Source organism: Solanum stenotomum, chromosome 6 (genome assembly GCF_019186545.1).
Source record: "Solanum stenotomum isolate F172 chromosome 6, ASM1918654v1, whole genome shotgun sequence".
NCBI classification, from domain to species: domain Eukaryota; kingdom Viridiplantae; phylum Streptophyta; class Magnoliopsida; order Solanales; family Solanaceae; genus Solanum; species Solanum stenotomum.
This window is the reverse complement of record NC_064287.1, coordinates 5,783,425-5,806,463: the sequence shown is the minus strand read 5'-3', so window position 1 is coordinate 5,806,463 and position 23,039 is coordinate 5,783,425. Positions and strand designations below refer to the sequence as shown.

At 38.1% G+C, this 23,039-nt stretch overlaps 1 pseudogene; it reads right to left on the bottom strand.

Moving 5' to 3' along the window:
- LOC125868423 (uncharacterized) overlaps positions 1 to 19,244 on the bottom strand; it is a 92,081-nt pseudogene extending 72,837 nt beyond the window's left edge.
- Between the last annotated feature and the right edge of the window lie 3,795 nt (positions 19,245 to 23,039).

The window sequence follows — 23,039 nt, the reverse complement described above, 5'->3', positions numbered from 1 at the left end:
ACTCCTAGTCATGGGACAAGACCTGAGGACAATTTAACAAAATAGGTAGAATAAAGAATGTATTAAAGTTATGTAATGCTAGCATAACATATAAACAAGATAAGATTTGTCAATCCGTCAAGACTTGTGAATAATTTAACAAGATAGGTAGAGTTAGGGATGTCAATGATATGATTTGATCAATTATTTTTAAAAGTATATATCATACCAATTTATGATTAATTTTTTAAAACTGGAAGTATCATTAATCACCAAATGGATTGGTTATAAAACCATAACTAACTAAACACTAGTAATGATTTTGTCAATAAGTGGTGCCACTGGAGTAAAGAAAGCATTTTTGTGGACAAAATTAAAGAATGTCCAAATATTTAAAAAGAATCTCCCCAAGACCAAATCCAAGGTGTTGAGTGACCATTTTCTGTTTAGTTTGTGACATTCCTCCATTGTATACTTGTTATATTTTGAAGTTTTGATGATCTAACAAATCATGGGATCGAGTAGGCTGGGACATGATCCCATGAGCGACTGAAGAATAGAGCCCTCAACCAATGGCGTTGTACTAGGTTGTTTTGTCCATCTTATATTGGTCATATTGAGAAGAAACAACCTAGTTTTTGCAATCACGTTTTTGAACAAAAGCAAAAGTCATTCTTCTCTCATGGAAGATATTCTCATATGTAGCAAGGGACCTGATCGAGCATCAAGTGTAGTCTTTAGTTGTTATGTGAGGTTAATGTCATATACTCTAACAGTGTAAAATCTATTCCTATGGTATAAATGAACTTAGATCATTTCAGTTATAATCATTGTCAAGTCAACTTTGTAGCTAGAGTTAGCTATATATGTCGAGTTATTGTTAAAGTCTATATCAATTAGAGTTAGTTGGTATAGTGGGCAATAGATTAATTACTTGGTTATCTTGTAATAGAGGTGTTATAAGGGGTAAGGGATTAAGAGTTTATTTCCTAGGTTACAAAAGTATAGCCTACAACTCTACTCTTGCCGAAGAAATTTGGTAGAGACGTGTCTAAGCTCCTCCTTGTTTAATTGCTTAAACTAAGGATGTGTTTGGTATGAAGGAAACATTTTCTGGAAAATATTTTCCAATTTTTTCATGTTTGGTTGGCTTAAATGTTTTGGAAATCAACTCATTTCCTCAAATTTAAGGAAAATGAAGAAAATGACTTTCCTTCCTAAATTAAGGAAAACATTTTCCAAAACTCTACTTCTTTCTTCAATATTTTTTTCCCTTCCAAAATTAAGGAAAACTATTTTTGATTTTTAAAATTTTCATTTTTTACGTCACCTCCCAAGACCACCCCCACCTCGGCACCCCAACCCAGGCCACCCTATCAAATTTTTTTTTTTAAATTGAAAGATATTTCAAATTTAAAAAAAATCATTTTTACGCCACTCCCCCACCCCTACCCCCACCCCCACCCAGGTCACTCCCATCAATTTTTTTTTTTTGAAAATATTTCAAATTTTTTAAAAAATCACTTTTTACACCACCACTCACCCCTACCCTGACCCCCTCACCCAAGCCACCCCATAAAAAAATAATTTTTTTATGGAAAATATTTCAAATTTAAAATTTTCATTTTTTACGCCACTCCCCACCTCTACCCCCCCCTCCACCCCCACCCAGGCTACCCCCGTCAATTTTTTTTTAAAAAAGAATTACTTTTGAAAAATATTTCAATTTTTTTTAAAAAAAAAAACATTTTTTACGCCACCCCCACCCCCGTAAAAAAAAATTATTGTTGGAAAATAGTTCAATTTTTTTTAAAAAATCATTTTTAATGCCTCCCCCACCCAGGTCACCCTAGTCAAAAATTATTTTTGGAAAGTATTTTATTTTTTATCTCTCGCACCACCTCGTCAAAACGTTTTTTTTAAAAAAATATTTTGTTTTTGAAAAATATTTTCTCAGGTCAGATCCTAGGTTAGGTCTTGGGTCAGATCTCATGGTCGGATTTTTGAACAGTAATTGGGGTCTTGTTCTAGTTCGGGCGTCAGCGTCGGATCCTAGATCAATTATCAAGATTGATTTTCGGATCAGTTATTATTTTCCTAAAGAGTATTTTCTAGTTTTAAGCAAAAAATAAAAGATATTTTCTGAAAAATATTTTTCATTCACCAACCAAACATTAAAACTATTTTTAGAAAATATTTTCTACTCACCAACCAAACATGAAAAATTAAGTTAGAAATCCACTTGTTTTTCAAGAAAACATTTTCTAGGAAAATATTTTCCTTCATACCAAACACCCCCTAAGGGTCTAAGTCCTTTCAGCTTACACCAAATGTTATACATTCTTCCATTAGCTAGTCTTTGAGTCCAAATGTTTCTTCTTTGAGTATCATCAATAGTGAGAGAGTGATCAAATATGTTGGGTACACCATACTCTATCACTAATATTTACCCTATTTTTTTGGGTTTTGGGTCTTTTTCTTTGTGGATACATAAATAAAAATTCAATTTGGACTAGTCCACTTTTAATTTTTATCCATAAGTGGTGCATATGTAAGACATTTTTTAGGTCTTAGTTTAAGGAAAAACTACACAAAATAAACCTAATTGTGAAACTATTTACCCAAATTGGACCCAACCCAAACAATCTACCCTTAATGGACCCATGGCCCAAACCATTTACCCACTTACCTCACTTTTCTCCTTTCTTATTTCGCGCATGTCATCAACATTACTACTATGAGTTAATCCTCTATGATATTATGTCGGTATATTGATACACTATTGGTATCATAGAGGATTGAACTCTTTTTTTAAGAAATAAATATAAGAAACAATTAAGAGAAAATTATGAAAGTCAAAATCTTATTTTAAAACTACAAATTAGTAGAAAATATATTCTTTGTGGATACTCTGTCAGTATATTGATACCATATAGGTATCATATAGGATTGGGCCTAATCCTCTATGATACTCCGTCGGTATATTGATACCCTATAGGTATCATATAAGATTGAACTCTTTTTTAAGGAATAAATAAGAAATAATTAAGAGAAAATTATTAAAGTCACAATCTTATTTATTAAACTCTAAATTAGTAGAAAGTATATTTTTATATTTTTTTCTCTTTCTGCAAATTTTAAAATATTACATCTAAATTATGACTCTTTTTTAAACTGTTTTTAAATTAAAATATTGAAGAATTGAAGCATACATTAATGATACCACAACAGTATGTCGATATACCGTAATGATATCATGGATGATTGAATAAACTCATCGAAGGACTGAAGCAAACTTCAATGAAAACACTTCTTAATTACTCATTGATACCACCAGAGTATATTATACTTTGATGGTATCAAGGAGGAAGAAACAGTCATTCAATGAAGATACTGCTCAGTTACTTTTTAATACTATTAGAGTATATTCATATATTGTAATGGTATTAGAGAGGAAAAAAAGAATGGTTAACGCGTAAATTATATGTTACTTTAAAATAAAAAGGGGGTATGAATATAAAAAAATTAAAATTGTTCCTGAAATCGCTAAACTAATAATTCATTGCTAATAAATAAGTAACTCTTTGTTAATTTTGAATTATCAATTTCGATTCAATTTTGAAGGTCCAAGTGAGAAGAGAAGTGAACGAAAAGGGTGATTGATTTTGTGACTCATCATAAATGATATTTTAGTTATATAGCTCTTTTAGCAAGAGATTCGTGACAAAAATAACACAAGCAATCAGATGAAAAAACAGTGAAAATACCCAAGGTCATTTCTTTTTATATATATATATAAGTAATCAAAAGACATCATTTTTTCTAGTATAAAAGAGATATTCCTTACGGATTTCGAATTTTCCACCATATATTGGTGTAGGTAAAGCTTTATTTTTATTTATTTATTTATTGGAAGATGAGATTAGCGATAGCCTCATAATCAAATTTTTAGTTATATAGGTACTTGTTGTCAATTTTCTGCTGAATGCCTCTCAAAGTGAGAGAGTCTTTCCATTATATAGAGAGGATAAATATTACACATCCCTAAAAATCCGTCATTCCTATCCCTAAAGATCAGCTACTCTATCTCTACAAATATGTTATTCAATCCCTCTAATCTGCCTTGCTATCTTTGCAAATAAGCTATTCTATCACAATATTTATTCCTTTGATTTTACAACAAATGTATATGATCATGCAAATTTATATCACTATATAATTACATTAACATATACACTCATTTAATTGTCTGTCATGCTAACATCCCCCCTCAAATTGATGTTGGTGGATCAAGAAGCATCAATTTGCATACTAGAAACTGATGGTGTTGCCATGCCATGGATTTTGTAAATGCATCAGCTATTTGAAGATCATTGGACACATGTGGAAGAGTAATGACTTCTTTATCTACAACTTCTCGTATATAATGACAATCCACTTCGATATGTTTGGTCCTCTCATGTAAAACAGGATTAGTAGCAATCTGAATAACACTTGTATTGTCAGCGTGGAGAGGGGTAGGATGAGATTGAGGAAATCCAATCTCAGCAAGTAATCCACGAAGCCATACAACCTCGGAGCAAGAAGTAAACATGGATCGATATTCTGCCTCTGTTGAAGATTTTGACACACGATCTTGCTTTTTACTCTTCCAAGATATCAATGACTCTCCAAGATACATCCACCAATTAAAGACTGAACGACGAGTATTAGTACATCCCGCCCAATAAGAATCACTAAAAGCATTAAGACAAATAGGAGAACCACTTGGAAAGAACAACCCACGAGTAGATATTCCTAGAAGATATTGAATGATGCGACGAACAACCACCAAGTAGAGATGACGGGGAGCTTGCATAAATTAACTGACTTGTTGAACTGCAAAAGAGATATCAGGCCGAGTAATAGTAAGGTAATTTAGATTTCCAACTAATTGTCGAAATATAGTTGGATCATGAAGAAGATCGCCTTCCTCATGATGATACTTCACATTCAATTCCAATGGAGTATCTACGGAGGAGAAATCTTGAAGACCAGCCAAAGAAATCAGATACTGAGTATATTTGTGTTGGTTTAGAAACACACCTGAAGCAACATTATGAACTTTCAAACCCAAAAAATAAGTAAGAGTACCAAGATCTTTCATATAAAAAGAATCTTTAAAGTGCTGTTGGAGGCTAGTGATTAGTGAAAAATCAGTTCCTGTGATAATAATGTCATCTACATACACCAAAAGAAGAACACAATCTGTAGATGTTTTTCGAAGAAACAAAGATGAGTCATATTTGATCTACGCAAAGGAAAATTGTAGCAAAGTAGACCAAAACTTATCAAACCAAGCTCTTAGAGCTTGTTTTAATCCATACAAAGACCGTTTCAACTTGCATACATCTGATGTAGACGATGAGAACAAACCAAGTGGAGATTTCATATAAATATTTTTTTAAGATCACCATGGAGAAAATCATTTTTGACATCCATTTGATAAAGAGACCCATTTTGTGAAGCAGCAATGGAAATAATAGTTCGCACCGTAGTCATTTTTTCTACATGTGCAAAAGTCTCCTCATAGTCCACCCCATACTCTTGTCTGTTACCAAGAACAACCAATCGATCTTTGTACCGATCAAGAGTTCCATCAGAATGAAGTTTGATTGANGGGGGGCATTATTTGAAGAACATGAAACAATGTGTCATTTTTTTAAGAGCCAAAAGTTCGTCCTCCATTGCTTTCTACCAACATTCATGCTTAGAAGCTTGTGAGTAACAAGTAGGAACAGAAATGTTGGATAAAGTAGAGAAAAAACTACTTGAAAAATTCTCAGATTCTCGTTGTGATACAGTTTCAGGCAGCGGATCAATGTCGAGATAGGATAAAGTTGGCCGACGTTGTTCATACACAAATTCAGGTTTGAACCTCTTAAATGAAGATGATAAATCCTCAAAAGTAAGAAGAAGAGGAGAAGAAGAAGATATGAATCTACAATCGGTATAAAGAAATATTGATTATCAAAGAAAATAACATTTCTAGAAATATGAAATTTGTGAGAACATGGATCATAGCAAATAAAATCTTCTTGTGAAGTACTATAACCCATAAAAGCACATTTAGTAGAATGTACAGAAAGTTTATTGTGCTGCGAATGAGGCAAATGCACAAAATAAACACAACCAAATGTATGGAAATCACTATAGTTAGGATTTTGGTGATAAAGACGAAAATATGGAGACTCAAGATTTAACACTTTAGATGGCAATCTATTAATTAAATAAAAAGCATTAGACAAAGCTTCCACCTTGTATTTAGATGGTACAGATGACTCAATCAATAAAGTATAAGTGACATCTAAAAGATGGCGATTTTTTCGTTCAACAACTCCATTTTGTTGTGGTGTATATGGGTAAGAACGTTGTGAGACAATTCCTTTGTCAAGCAAGAATTTTTTGAATTCATAAGACATATATTCTCCACCATAATCAGGTCTTAATAATTTGTTGCATGTAGAAAATTGAGTCTTAATGTAAGCCAAAAATGTCTTGAACATGGAAAATACCTCAGATTTGGATCGAAGATAATACACCCATGTGACCCGACTATAATCATCTATGAATGTCACAAAGTATTTGAAATGAGGATGAGAAATAATTGGTGAAATGCTCCAAACATCACTATGAATGACATCAAAACACTTTAAAGCACGACTACCAAAATTAGCAAAAGGAAGGGTTTTACTTTTGCCTAATTTACAAGTAGAACAATCAATGAAACAACTGAAAATTGATTTTTATTTCCCAATAAACCAGAATTTGATAAATGAGACAACACAACATAATTTAGATGTCCTAGACACTTATGCCAAACCTCCGTCTTACTAGTATTAGAAGTACAAGCAAAAGATAGAACAAGAGGAATGGAAAAGTGTATAGGAAATAATCATCCAACTTTAGGCCCCTTCGCGATTATCGTCCCCGACACCTAATCCCACACAAGAAAATCATTACGAGAAAAATCACATCACAATTATTATCTACCAATTGTTCAACTGAAATAAGACTAGTTGAGAGCTTTGGTGAAACAAAAACATTATTGAAAGTTGGAGTAATGTCCCCAACCTTGGTAATGGGTAAATTACTACCATCGACAATTTGTATTTGTCATGGACCTTGATACTTACGAATAATTTTTAGGATGCTCGTTGAGTTGGTCATATGATTGGAAGCACCTGAATCAACAATTCAAAAATTAGATGTAACATCATTACCTTGTAATCTCAATGCTAAAAAGGCTAACATAATCATTTGTTGTACCATTTCAGGAGTAAGAACTTGTCCTGAAGATGAGTTATCATTAGTGGAACCATTTATCCCAGCTTGAAAAGCATTGCCCCTATGATTTTGAGGGTGCGTGGGACACTATTTGATAATGTGTCCTTGTTGTTTACAATAATTACAGAACTTCTTGCTATAATTGCTAGCATTATGACCATATTCCTTGCATAGCATTGAGTTCTACTTATATCCCTGCCCTTTCCTTTACCTTGAGAAACAAATGCAACAATGACATCATTTTATTTCTTGAAATCATTTTGTGTGACAAGACGTTGCTCTTCACAAAGTAATTCCCTAAAGAAAACATCCAAAGAGAGAGACGGGTCACGATTCATCAAGTTGTCACAACCCAGACCGCCGTGATTGGCACCCACACTAACCCTCCGGTGGGAGAACCATTACTGCTAACCAACTAACCCCAAAGCTAGACATTTAAAGATACAGAAGAAGGTTTAAATGCAGAAATAAATTGGAGTTCCAATAAACTCTGGAAGTCTAACAAAACAATTGCGGAAAACAATGCCTAGAACCTGAGAGTCAATGTACCAAAACTCTAAAGTTCAACGAGTTTAAGAAAAAGGGGTACAACCTTGAAACTAAACCAATGAATATCTAAAGTACTAGTCTAAGTCCGAAGAAAATGGACTAAACAAAAGGAGAACTCATGGCAGCCTAGAAAAACCGGCTCACCCTTGAATTCGATCTCGATTAATGATCTCCTAAATGAGGTCTGTCAGTAGCCGCCTGTAGCTCCCCTATATTCAACAAAGAAAAGAGCAAGTGCAGTATCAGTACACAATCACAGTGTACTGGTAGGATCACGCGACTATTCCATTAAGCGAAACATACATAAGCAGTCACAACATAGTAAACATGACATGTACATAATATATATACACATATGTCGGTTATCATTTCAAGAACAACTTATAGTTCCACATTCTCATTAACAAGTAAATATGACAATTCAGTGGTCCTCTCCTGGAACCCATACCAAAACTGTTAATGTGCTAGAACGTGACACCCGATCCCAATTAATGTGCCAAAATATGACACTTGATCCAATGTGCATGTCGGTACGTGACATCCGATCCCAATTAGTGTGTAGGAACGTGACACCCGGTCTAATCATCATACCACAATCACAATATATATTCTCATAATCATACAATCAAGTGTTGATTAATCAAATACAATCGTTCATTCATACTCATTTACATTAGGTTTGATCAATAGTGCTACATTCACATACATACATGTATTACAATGAAGCAAATACCCACATACATCACACAAACATGAAATCAAACCATCATCTACCTCAAAACCAAGCTTGAATTCCCCTAAGGCACTTGATTCTTACCTTTCTGGATTCTTTTCGCTTGTTCTAGGTCTACAAACAAGTAATAATACGCAATGATCAATAATTAAGGTCTAATTTACCCAGATTATAACAAACCCAATAATCCAAGACCAAACCTATGATCCCCATAACCAAATGAAGGCTTTTTCCACCATTAGTTTCAGATCAAAACCTTTCCCCATTAATAATTACCCAAGAATCTAAGTTATACGGATCGAAAAATGGATTAGGGGAGTAAAATCCTTACCTTTAGTGCTAGAAGAGGTGGAAAACTGTCAAGAACTTGCCCTGGTTCATTTCTTAGCTCTCAAGAACGAAAGTTACAGAATAATAACATTTGTGGGGTTTAATCTTGACTTAATTCGCGACTGGGCCGCTACGACGGACCCCATCCCGCTACAGCGGCCCCGCCCTGGCGGGAATAATCCCTTCAAAGTGGCTTACACGGAGACAGAGTCGGAATTTGAGTTCTAAATTCCCATTTCACAACACACCTTCAACCCATGACGTTCAAAAACTATCCTTTCACGCTAAGGCCAGTTTCAGGAGTTCTACTCGCCCGAATTTAATTCCGTAAAGTCATAAGGGTTCCTTAACCCCTTAGCTATCTACTCATGTGATCAATTGCATAACTCGATCTCTTATTCATTACCAGATTTCCGTAGACCTCACTGACTCAGATTTTGTCCAAATCTGGACTAGGCTAGGAATTCCCAAGTTACTACTCAAAAGTTTTCTGGCCCCAATTCTTTCCCCATTGGCTTTTACCTAACTAAGGGAATCAGGTTGTTACACAAGTTAGAGCGAACGCTCTCAAAGTCGGATTGTAATTTCATCAAAAATTGGTCTCGCTTGCTTTGCTCATGAACTGCCTGAATCACTGATAGAGATTCAATAGGTAATTTGGCATAGACAATATCTGTAAATTTAGTCCATAAGTTTTGAAATCCAGAAAAGTAATCCTGAACAGAAAGACCTCCTTGAGAGTAATTAGCAATTTCATACTCTAACTGAAAGCATCTTGCGCTATTATCTTGGTTGTAAACCTTTTGTAAGTAATCCCACATGTCCTTAGCCGTTTTGTACTACCTGAGATTGAGAACACTAAGAGGGTCAATTGACCCCAGAATCTATGTCATCACCCGAGCATCTTTAATCTTCCATTCACCTAGCTTTGTTGCATCAGTAGGAGCAGAATCGCTTCAATCTATATGGCCACATAGTTCTTTGCCGGTGACAAATAACTATAAGTATAACTTTTTCAAATGAAACGAACACTCAAAGTGATGTGAATTCATGTTTTTGAATAACTATGAAAACTACAAAGACTCAAGAAAGCAACTAGAATGACCAAGAAAAAAAATTCCTAGATGGTAGGATTGATTGTCAATGAACATTTAATCAAAAACCAAGATATTCCAAATTTTTTTAAGAAGGAACCACAAGTGACTCTATGAAACAAGACAACCAAGAGAAGGCTCTGATACGATGTCAATTTTATGTTGAATGCCTCTTAAAGTGAGAGAGAGTCTTTCCATTATATAGAGAATAAAGATTACACATCCTTAAAGATCTGTCATTCCTATCCCTAAAGATCAGCTACTCTATCTCTACAAATTGTTTTACTTGAAAAATATAAATAAAATAAAAAAATGACTTGTTTCGAAAAATCGACTAAACTTATAGTTTGAAGAGAAATCGATTTTCCAAAAGAACCAGAGTCGCCACTTAATTGTTTTATTAAAAATCCAGAAAAAACACTTAAGGTTTTCAAAAGATTTAAACAGATAAAATCAATTGAAAACAAAAGGGTTCGAGTTCAAATGTACATTCTGAGAAGGTGTTAGGCTCTCGGAATGTTCGCTAACTTGCGGTTGACCGGCGATTTGACGAAAATGACTTGACTAATTTGAGAAAGACATTAGCTAAGTAAGCAAACTTATAATTTTATTTATTATTATTTATTATTATTATTATTGTCATGTTAATTATCTTAAGGGGAAATGAACTAAAGGGAAATAGTCTAAGTGGCAAGACTAATAGAAATAGAGCTAAGTATAAAATATAAATATTTTGATTTGAACATGATAAAGAATGAAATGGCTATCTATGGGAATTTAATTAAATTAAACGATAAAATAAACAAAGTTAGTCAAATAGTAACAAATAAATAAGAGTAGAGAAAGGAATATTGAATTTGGGCCTTTGCCCAAATCTGTTGAACCTGTTGATACGTCCAATCTTACACTCCAAATAAGGAATGTAAACGGTCGTTGTTAATTTACAGAACTCAACTAGAGTTGAGGTCGATCCCACAGAGAATTTCTTTACAGATAAAGTTTCACTATCACATTTACTCAATTGTCGTTACTATTTCCTAAACAATTAACAACGAAAGTAAAATTGAGTTTAATTGAAAAGTATTCTATCATCAAGTACTTCCAGTCAAAACTTAGTTACACAGTTCACAAAATATATCATTGTAAGTTGATTCAATCAATTTAAAGAAACCAGGTTTTGTGTTCACTATGACGGTGATTATAACGCTCTTCCGTAAATTGAGTGTCAAGTAAATCAATGTTTACAGACTCTTTGCGACTTAGATAAATCTAACGCTTCTCAGTCTAATTAGATAATATCCACTCTAATTCTCTCGAACTTAAAGTGTTATCGATATTGGACTTCGCTTAATTTAATCCGGTGTTAAAGATCCCTTCTCTCGAAATCTGACCTTAACTCCAATTCGTAAACTTAGTTTAGCTTTTTCCCAACTGGTGTTTTTCTCTCGAACAAACACCAGATACATGCCTATCTAAAGCGTGCACTCAATAGACTAAAATGATAATGAAAGCTGTAAACTACAAGTTGTAAACAAAGATTGCCTTTTTACTCATTTTACAGAATCACAACTAGAATATCATCATAGATCCCACACACCCAGTCATGACGTTTAGCCACTCATGTTTTTATGCAAAGAATCAATCATAGATAATGAAAACATATTAAGAATTACTTACAAAAATAATCGGTAAATCAATAACCACTTGATAGTCTCAAGATCAAAAGGAACTATGTCCCACAGAACACAATAATCTCAATCCAAAATCTCCCCCTCAAGTTTCTTTTCGTTGCTCCTTGTGTAACGTCAGATGCTAGATAATCGATTCCAAAAAAAAACTAAAGTAATTCAAAATAGAATGTTTAAAATGAGTCCTAATCAAGTTAGGATTGATTTGTTGGGCCCTGTCACGACCACTATCACGTTCCGTCAAGGGATTCACGGACCGTGAATCCTTCTGTGGTCTTGCCTTGGATCTTCCCAAGAGTGGGTCCAGAAACTTGGTCACTGGAATGTACGATGAGAGACACCACGGTCCGTAGTGAGTGTCACGGCCCGTGAAGTCACTCGTGGTCTTCACTTGTTCAAACCCTCTTGTAACTCTTTCCTGCTTTTATACTGGTTTAACTTCACGGTAGGTACCACGGTCCGTGTAAATAACAACGGCCCGTATAACCTTCCGTGATCTTTACTTGGTTGTTCTTGCTTTTCATCTTTTTAGGGCCCAGTTCTGCCTTACTTTCACGAACTCAACCACGGACCATTATGAAGTTAACGGTTCGTTACATTGGCCGTGAACTTCACTTGTCAACATCAGTTCTGCTTCTTTTTCTGTAAAACCCAGATTCTGCCTACACAATTAACAAACCCATAAAATAATCCCAAAATATCACTTAATTCCAGTATTACTTCATAGTTATGAAGCATCAAATGTGCTACGATTTCGCGGCACATCAATACCCTCAACTTAGAACCATTACTTGTCCTCAAGTGATGAGAAAATAAACAAATACAATCAGCCCTCAATTCATTTCCAGATTTATGACGCTATGCAGCAACTAATTCAAGTATAATTTGTGTCCCCAAACCTCTGAATCTAACATGTAAGGATCAATACATGACATCTTATTAATCATAGTCAATCATGTTTATACCTGCGAATTATCAGCTCACACAATCTACTTTCAAACACAACCACTGTGTCCTCACACCAAAGAAGTCCCTCGCTCATAATGGTAGGGACTGAGTATTACTCTTAGGCTCTCAATAAATTTCTAACACTAACAACAAACTACCATAGGCTTGCCCTTGCTTTCTACACTTTCTCTTTCAAACACCCGAAATAGGATTACTGTAGGACTTTATTTGCTTGTAACATAGGCTCGGGGTTATGGAGTGGATATTTGGTTTCGTGAGTGACTAATTCCTTGGTTTCCCAAAGTTTCGTTTTCACAAACTCTTTTCTGAGTGATTCTCTCTTTTTCTTTATTTTAGCTCGACCCAGTAGCTATTATTATTATTATATATATATATATATATATATATATATACACCATTTTTATTATTATTATTATTTTTTGTGTTTTTTGAACTCGGCTCACTGGTTGAACCTTCTTTTCCTCTTTTTTTTTTTTGAAATTGTAATCACCCTCATCTTAGGCTTTTGGCCTAAGTTGTGATACCATGTACCTTCAGAGAACCAAGGATTGATATATGTTGGGTAGGAACAAAGATTGATTTAAGGCTCAAATTGGGTTCAAGTGATAAGCTTTTCATTTGGTGCCTTTATTTTTTTTGCTTTTTACTGGTTTAACAAAAATGACCTACTGATCCTTTCCTATCCGGTTATTTTCAGATTCAAGCAAAACTACTTAGGCAGGTTTTAGTTTCTGCTCCTAGTGTTAGACTTCAACCAAAACTTACTCACATACTACACATGGTTGCATTTTTTAGTTTCTTGGTTCACCAATTAATTGGTCAGATTAGCCATTTTCAACATATCAGTATCTAAGATGTCATCTAAAGTTCCTAATAGTCAAACTCATGTTCGGGTCTTCAATATTCACAGAGTAGCTGCTAAACAGCTCAATACATAAAATACCCGCTATGGCCGGCTGCTGACCACCTTCTCCCCAAATAAAAAGAACTTTGTCCTCAAAGTCGAGATAAGACAATCAAATACACAGGATAAGAGGAGGGGTCAGACGCCGGTCGTTGTATCAGCATTGGCACCCTTATCAATGGGTGCACTCTCAGGTCTCGGGACATCATCAGTGTGGTCCTCATTAGTCGAAGCAGGTGCGCCACTACCAGAAGCTCCAACTAAGGCTGTATCTCGCTGTAGCTGGTCAAGGGCTTCCTTTTCTCTAGCTTCCCTCTTTGATGCTCTATGGGCTCTCTTTTCTTACCTTCTTGCCTCTCTGGCGGGGTCAGTAGGGGTCTCCTCATCAAGTTCTCCAGTTATGTGCTTTCTCTTGCCGAATTTACTCGTAGGGGGTTCTCCCCAAAGGTTATCGAGTGTTTGAGTGGAGGGTGCCTGACTTAGCATTTGCATCAATGACTCTGGCATGACTGAAGTGGGCACCTGTGCTGGCATTTCAGTCAGGTTAGCAATTTGAGTGCGCATTTCGGCCAACTGGGTTCTGAACTCTTCAGTATCGGCTGAACCTGTAGCCTGGAAGCGATCTTGAAAAAGGTTCTCCAAACCATCCATTCGGTTCTTTAAGACTGATAAATCCGTCCTCATCTCATCTTTGATCTCTTTTTTCGCGGCTAATACCTTTGTCTCTATCAGCTGGGGCATCCGGAGCATAATTTGGTCTACCAATGTCCTGGTCTGGCGTTGATCTGCAACCAATTTCTCAAGAAAAAGCATAGGGATAGTGATAAAAGTACCTGAAGTCTAGGATGCTGAAGCTGGGGGTGGTGGTGCCTCTGTGGACGGTTGTGATGACTCCCCCTGTTCTGTATCTCTACTGGCCTGGGGGATCTCAAGTGGGACATGTGGAATAACAGCTAAAGAACCTACAACGGCATATTTCGCGCCAAAGAGATGGTTCGCAACATCTTTAATTTTTGAAACCTGGGTTAGTCTGAATGCTTCACCCCATCTGTCAACTAGGCTGTTCGGAGGAATATTCGCTCCTCGGCATAATTTCCCTATCAGACAGGGAAAATGAAGTGCAACTCGCTCATTTAGTGCCCTGTCTCTCATCTCGATTTCTATTATCCTTCCTGCATTGATCGGGTAACCGACCAGAAGACATGCTACTAACGAGGCCAGGGAAGGGGACAAAGTGTTATCATTAGCTATTGGTCGTAATTGCGCTCGGACAACAGCCCACCAAACCTTGGCCGGGAAAGATAATGAAGCTTTAGTGATAAGTGTTGGAGTTGTGGTGACCCAACCTGCATTTTCTCCATCTATGGCAATTTACTTCGCAATCCAGCGTAAAACCCTTTCTCGAGAAGTCTGATCTTCCATTGTAGCATCACTGGTGACCTCATGATGTTTGCCTTCGAAAAGGCCAATTGAAATGGGTGCAGAGTATTCTGGGCCGTACAACATTCTGTTAATCGACGCCTCAGAAATATCTATTGATTTGCCCCTAACTATGATTGAGTTGAGTGGACCCCAGGTACTAGCCATGTCTTTCTGTCCACGCTTCGTGGTCTCAGTATCCACCGCAACATTCATCAATGTAGCTGCATAAGAGGAATAAAATTCTTTGGTCAGGTGGCTAGAGTATTCACCAGGTGCATTGTCCATCTAATCGAACTGATGGAGCTGAAATATCCGATAGATGTCTGAGAATGCCTTGACATCAGCTACCACCACCCTAGTCTCAAGCATAATTGCTCGATTCTTGAAGCCCCCAGTTTTATTCACAATGCCATTGTCGAAGAACTCTTTAGATCTGTTGACAGTCCACATGGAGCGATAACAAGCAATCAGTTGTGGTCTCAATGCAGGGTTAAGTTCCTGAGCGTTCACATATATCACCATGGTATCATCATCGGTGATTTCCTCCTCATCCTCTTTATTAAATGTTTCTTTTCATACCTCATTTTCAGCTTGTGTGGTAGCCACAGGTGGAGAAGTACTTATGTCGGCCTGAGAACCGCTGTCAGATTCGGCACTGTCCCCCGAGTCATCGATAGATTGGTTACCAGTAGCCGTATCAGTTGGACATCCCGAGTTGTCCCCATTCTCGGAACTACTACCTCCCTCTTCAGATTGAGGAGGAGAGTCTTGGAGAATAGCTCTCCTAGCCAATGATCTAGTAGACTGAGGCGAATGATCTTTCGGTGAAACATTTATTTGCACCTCAGACCCACTCGCTTCGGAGTCGCCATGACCCTCTGATTGTGAAGCGGTGACAGTAGCAGGTTTGGTAGCATTCTTTCTTCTGGGACCTATTGTACCTGAGAAGCAAAACACCAATTCAGTACAATCATTAATAAACGACAAACTAGCGGGTACTCAGACTGCCCCTGTGTAATATCATCGTGACGCCTTGCCTTAAGAATGTCGTCACCTAATCTATCATCGGGAAGGGCCACGGAATAACAATTATTAACAAAAACTAAAAACTTAAAAAAAATTAAAAATACAATGAAGGGAACACTACGCGCACTTGAACGGGCCGTGGTATCACCAACGGACCGTGATGTCCCCCGTGGAGTTTAAACAGAATTCGAGTGCACAAGTAATTTCTGGTCATTTAACCAACGGATGTTAACGGAAGGTTTCACGGCTCGTGGAGTGAACCACGGTCCGTGATACTGCCCGTGAACTAAAACTGAGGACTGGGTTGATATTCTATTGTGGTCTACGACAAGTTGTACGACCCGTAATGTCTTCCACGGTCCGTACAACCTGCCGTAGTCTTATACTAGGAAATAGGTATGTCATCTTCTTCCCAACATCAAATTTTTGCACTCAATCCCCATTGTTGTACAAATACAGGCTCGTCTCATACTATAAACCCTACCTTACTACTTATTCAACCAAATTAAGTAACCTAACTGTCACTACCTGACCTAAAAATTTGACCCCCCTGTGATCGACCAACACCCAAGATTAATTACAAATTTCCAATTTTTCAACTTACCTACTCCAATTAAGTAATAGCTTAGCAATTAATCATCACAAATGCATACTGAAATCAAGAAAATCGAAAGGATTATAGACAAGATGTAACGGTGTAAACCATTGAAACTCAACGTACTTGGATTGAAGAAACAAAATCAGAAATAGCTGGAACCAGAAGCGCAACTGAAAACTGAGGGTTCGAACTCTTGGGTAGATGTGGGATTTATTGATGAATGATGATCAAGTCTTCTGAGATAACCGTTATGGAGGAGACAAAGAGAGAAATTGAAGTTCTGCTCTTTGGAATCACAAAATACATCATAATTTATGAGTTGGGTTACGCGCGGGTCAGGTCGGATCGGATCATAGGTGTTACTGGGTAGTGGTCCACGGGCTGTGAAACTTCTCGTGAAAGATATCACGATCCGTGGCTATGTTCGTGGCATTACCATGGCAAAGAAACTTACCTGGTGCAGATGACGGATCGTAAAGTTGCCCGTAAAGAAAATCATGGTCCATGAAACTATCCGTGATATTGACTTGGAATTGAGTTTCCTGCCTGAGGTTCACGAGAGGTTAGACGTCTCGTACAATATATGACGGACCGTGAACCCCTTCGTGAACTCTATTTTATACAATTTCCAGTAGCTTCCAAATTCACTCCTCCATTTGATGAATCGTGATAGTTCCCGTGAAAAGATATACAGTTCGTGGTCCTGACCGTGACGTTCAGTTTGCATCAATTTCTGCATTTTCCCCTTTATTCTCTCCTGCATACCTTAGCACGCAGTAACTCTATAAAAATAAAGAAAAATAAGGAAAACGAGAATATACCTAATATAATTACATCTTGGGTTGCCTCCCAAGCAGCGCACAATTTAACGTCGCAGCGCGACGCAGGTTACTTGATTATTCAGACTTCATCAAGTTTACATTCCTCCACAATTTTCACATCCTCAGGAGCACCCAAATACGCCTTGATTCGCTGACCATTAGCTTTGAACCTCTTGCCTTTCTCATTTTCCAATTCAATAGCACCAGATTGAAAAACCTGTGTGACTTTAAAGGGTCCAGGCCATTTAGTCAGTTTTCCTGGAAACAGACGTAATCTGGAGTTGAAAAGTAACACCAAGTCACCAGGAGTAAAGCTCTTTTTTTTCAATATGCTTGTCATGATATAGCTTCATCCTCTCCTTATACAGTGCAGCCCTCTCATAGGCCCTCAGACGGAACTCATCCATCTCATTGATCTGATCTAGCCTCAAGTTTGCGGTTTCGCTCCAATTTAGATTCAGCTTTTTCAACGCCCAGAGTGCTCTATGCTCAAGCCTAACTGGTAGATGACACGCTTTTCCAAACACCAATTGATATGGAGACATACCAATAGGTGTCTTGAAAGCTGTCTGATATGCCCATATGGCATCATCTAGTATCCGTGCCGAATCTGTCCTGTTGGGATTCACTGTCTTTGCCAAGATTGTTTTAATTTCCCTATTGGAAACTTCCACTTGACCACTAGTCTGTGGGTGATAAGGAGTTGCCACCTTGTGTTGTTTTACTCCATACTTGGTCAGAAGTGCACTAAAGACTTTGTTGCAGAAGTGAGACCCACCATCACTAATAATGGTTCTGGGTGTTCCAAACCTTGAGAAGATGTTCTTTTTCAAGAACCCAGCGACACTCTTTCCATCATTCTCAGGTAATGCAACCGCTTCAACCCATTTGGACACATAGTCCACAGCCACCAATATATATTTCTTCATATATGAACTCACAAAGGGACCCATGAAGTCAATACCCCACACATCAAACAATTCCTCCTCTAGAATAGGTGTCATGGGTAACTCATGGCGCCGAGAGATGGCTCCTTGCTGCTGGCACACATCACAGCTCCTTACTATATCCACTGCATCTTGATGAATTGTAGGCCAGTAATACCCACATTGAAGTATCTTGTGAGCTGTTCGAGTACCACCATGATGACCACCAACTGGAGATGAGTGACAGGCCTCCAAGATATGCAACATTTCTGCTTTCGGAACACATCGCCTAATTATATTGTCAGCACACACCCTGTACAGATATGGTTCATCCCAAAAGCACTTGTCTACATCATGCAGTAACCTTTTCTTTTGCTGATATGTTAGTCCCTCGGGCATTAAGTCACTGACCAGAAAATTAGCATAATCAGCAAACCAAGGAATAAGGTCAAGAGTAGCAGCTAATACCTGCTCATCCGGGAATGTGTCATCTATCTCGATCTCAAGTTCTTCCTTATTTGCAGCTTCCAACCTAGACATGTGATCAGCTACCTGGTTCTCACAACCTCTCTTGTCTTTCACTTCGAAGTCAAACTCTTGAAGAAGCAATACCCATCTGATCATCCTAGGCTTGGCATCTTTCTTTGCTATGAGATGTCTCAAAGCAGCATGGTCTGTGTGAACTATTACTTTAGTGCCTAGAAGATAAGCTCTGAACTTTTCAAAAGCATACACTACAACCAATAGTTCCTGTTCAGTGACTGTGTAGTTTTGTTTTGCCCCATTTAGCGACTTACTAGCATAGTAAATCGGATGGAACATCCTGTTGCGCTTTTGTCCCAACACAACTCCTAACGCAGTCCCACTGGCATCACACATCACCTCAAATGGCGCCGCCTAGTCTGGACCAATAATCACTGGTGCTGAAATCAGTTTCTTTTTTAGGCACTCAAAAGCTTTAAGGTATATCTCATCAAAGACAAATTTAACGTCCTTCTCTAAAAGCTTGCACATGGGGTGTGCAATTTTTGAGAAGTATTTGATGAAACGCTTATAGAATTCGGCGTGTCCTAGGAATCTTCGAACACCCTTCACACAGATTGGCGGAGGTAATTTTTCAATCACCTCAATCTTAGCCTTGTCGACCTCAATTCCTTTTTGTGACACCTTGTGTCCAAGGACTATGCCCTCTTTTACCATAAAGTGGCATTTCTCCCAATTTAGCACTAGGTTGGCTTCCTCACATCTCTGTAAAGCCCTGCTAATATTCAACAAACAGTCTTCAAAAGTGTCGCCTACTACAGAGAAGTCATCCATAAATACCTCTAGAGTATCTTCAACCATGTCTGAAAAGATGGACATCATACACATTTGAAATGTGGCTGGTGCATTACATAGTCCAAATGGCATGCCTTTAAACGCAAAGGTGCCATAAGGACATGTGAAGTTGGTCTTTTCCTGATCTTCAGGTGCAATTGATATCTGGCTGTAGCCAGTGTATCCATCTAAGAAACAATACCATCCTTTACCTGCCAACCTTTCAAGCATCTGGTCCATGAAAGGCATGGGGAAATGATCCCTCAAAGTCCACTTGTTCAACTTCCTGTAATCCATACACACTCGCCACCCAGTGACGGGTCTCTGCGGGATTAATTCATTCTTGGCATTCGCTACCACAGTCATGCCTCCCTTTTTAGGCACACATTGCACTGGACTGACCCAGTGGCTATCAGAAATAGGATATATCACCCCAACATCTAACCATTTGATTATTTCTTTCTTAACCACTTCTTGCGTAGGTGGGTTCAACCTCCGTTGGTGTTCAATACTCGGGCTGCAGTCTTCCTCAAGATGAATCTTATATGTGCAAATACCTGGAGGTATCCCAATTATATTAGCAATGGTCCATCCAATGGCTCTTTTGTATCTTTTTAGCACCTTGATCACCCCTTGTACCTAATCTTCATTCAAATCTGCAGCCAATATCACGGGTAAAGTGTTATTAGTACCCAAGAGTACATACCTGAGGTGATTGGGTAACTGTTTCAGCTCTAACACTGGTGGCGCCTCAATGGATGGTTTCGCTGGAGGACTTGGCCTATTTTTCAAGTTCAAGTCCAATTTCTTTGGCGCATACGAATGTGTTCCCATACCCTGCAAGGCATTCACGATCTCTACATAATCAGACCGGAAATCCACATTAAAGTTCATCAGTATTGCTGTTAATGTTTCAATAACCATTTTCTCTTCTATAGGTACCCTCATGTCTTCATCAGTGACTATCTCTATTGCAGATATCACATTCATATTTCGAGGCTGTTTCATTGACCTGCAAATGTTGAACCTTACCTCATCTGTGTTGAGTCTGAACTTCAACTCTCCTCTCTCAACATCCACTAAAGCTCTTTCTGTGGCCAAAAAGGGTCTTCCCAAAATTATGGGAACCTCAAAATCTACTTCGCAGTCTAGAATCACAAAATCAGATGGAAAGATGAAAGTGTCCACCTTTACCAGTACATCACACAGGATGCCCACTAGTGTCTTTACTGACCTATCAGCCATCATCAACCTCATTGATGTAGGTTTTGGTACTCCCAAGCCTAACTTTTTATAAATGGCTAAAGGCATCAGATTTATGCTAGCTCCCAAATCACATAGAGCTTTTGCAAACTTGATTGACCCAATGGTGCATGGTATTGTGAATGCACCTGGATCCTCTTTTTTCTGCACCAGAGATCTGGTGGCAATGGCTTTGCAATGATGGACATCGTTAGAGAAATCATGACTTACAGATCTTTTCTTGGTGACCAAGTCTTTCATGAACTTGGCATATCCTGGCATCTGCTTTAGGGCTTCAACCAATGGAATGTTTACTGAAAGTTGTTTTAGCATGGTGTTGAATTTCGTAAACTTTCCATCTTCAGCTTTCTTTTTAAGCCTTTGAGGGAAAGGAGAAAATGGCCTGGGAATCTGCTGTAAGGGCAGGTGTTCCTGAACCTCTTTCTCTTTTCCTCTCGAATGTTGTGCTTTAGGTTGAGATTGTTGAGCCTCTCCTTGATCATCTACCTGTATATTCTCATCCTCCTATCTGCTAGCTTGCTCCAAGACCTATTCATACTTAGTACCTGCAGAAATAGGGTCAGAAAGAACTTTACCACTCATAGTGGCTATGGTCATGCAGTGTCCTTCCTTCTTGGGATTTTGAATGGTATCACTTGGTAGTGATTCGTTCTTTCTCGGATTCATTGAAGTGAGAGTTGCCCCAACTGCTGCTCTATTTGTTTAATGGAGGTGGTGTGAGAGTCCACCAACTGACTCATGCTCGAGAAGTCTCCTCTCATTTCTTTCACCCCTACATCGGTTGACTCAACCTTTTGAAGTACCTTAGCCATCATGTCTTCCAGCTTGGACCCGTTAGAACTACCACTCACCCGATCTCTATTACCTGGAGGCACATATACGCCATTGCTGTTATTCCTATACCTCTCTCTGTTTTGCCAGTTTTCTTGATCTCTATTTGCTGGCCTTTCATACTGACCATCCCTAGCATAGCTCCAACCTGCATTTCCAGAATTGTAACCCTGATTTCCAGAGTTATAATTCCGAAAACCTCCTTGATTTCCCCAATAGTTAGCTTCCTCATCAATGTCAAGATCCTAATCTTTATACCTGTGCTGCTGTCCCACAACATTCACCTTTTCAGACTTGGCAACAATGTGCTTTGTGAGCAAGTCTATTTGAGTCCTCATATGTGTCATGTCTTGGTCCCTTTCTTCTTCTCTCTTCCTTTGATCAGCTGAAAGCTCAAATGTATACCCGAGCTCTCCTACCTCTACATCTCTAGTGTACCATGCTCTGTTTTTCTTTGAGACCTCATCTAATAGCTGCATGCTTTCTGCAAATGGCTTCCTCATAAATGAGCCTACACAAACTACATCAACAACAGGTTTAGTAACATAATTCAGAGACCTATAAAAGGCCTGTTTTAGATGCCTTTCGGTAAGATCATGGTTGGGGCATTTCTTTAACTTTTGGCTGAACCTCCACCAAGTAGCATGCATGGCTTCTCCTGGTAGTTTCTTGTGTGTACTAATCTCGTACTTTATCTGCAACTCTTTTGATTCTGGGAAGAATCGTTCCAGGAAAGCTTCCTTCAACTCATTCCAAGTTCTGATGGAGTCATCTGGCATCTCATTCAACCAGTTAGTCGCCTCTCCCGTAAGGGACAATGGAAACAACCTCAATCTTATTGTTGTTTGATTTACCCCAGGAATCTCTTGTAACTTACAGATAGCCACAAAGTTCATCAAGTGTTGATTTGCATCATCACTAGCGGCACCCCCGAACATACCTTTAAGGTTCAACAATTGAATCATAGTGTTGGTTATTGTGAACTTAACACCTGGAGGTAGTGCAGGTAACACTATCGCTCAAGTGGCTCCAGCTCCATCCAAATCTGCATCATCTTCATCATACATCATATGCGTTGGATGCTGAGCTCTACCCCTTGGAGCTATTGGTTGGCGCTGGGAAGGGATCAATCCATCCACTCCTCTATTCTCATCTACCACCCTAGGTTGGTTGTTACCGTCGTTCTGCTGAGCACCTCTTGCAGCGACTTCAGCTTCTAGTCCCAACCTTTGTCTTTGTGCCTCCAAATCTTGTTCATTCACC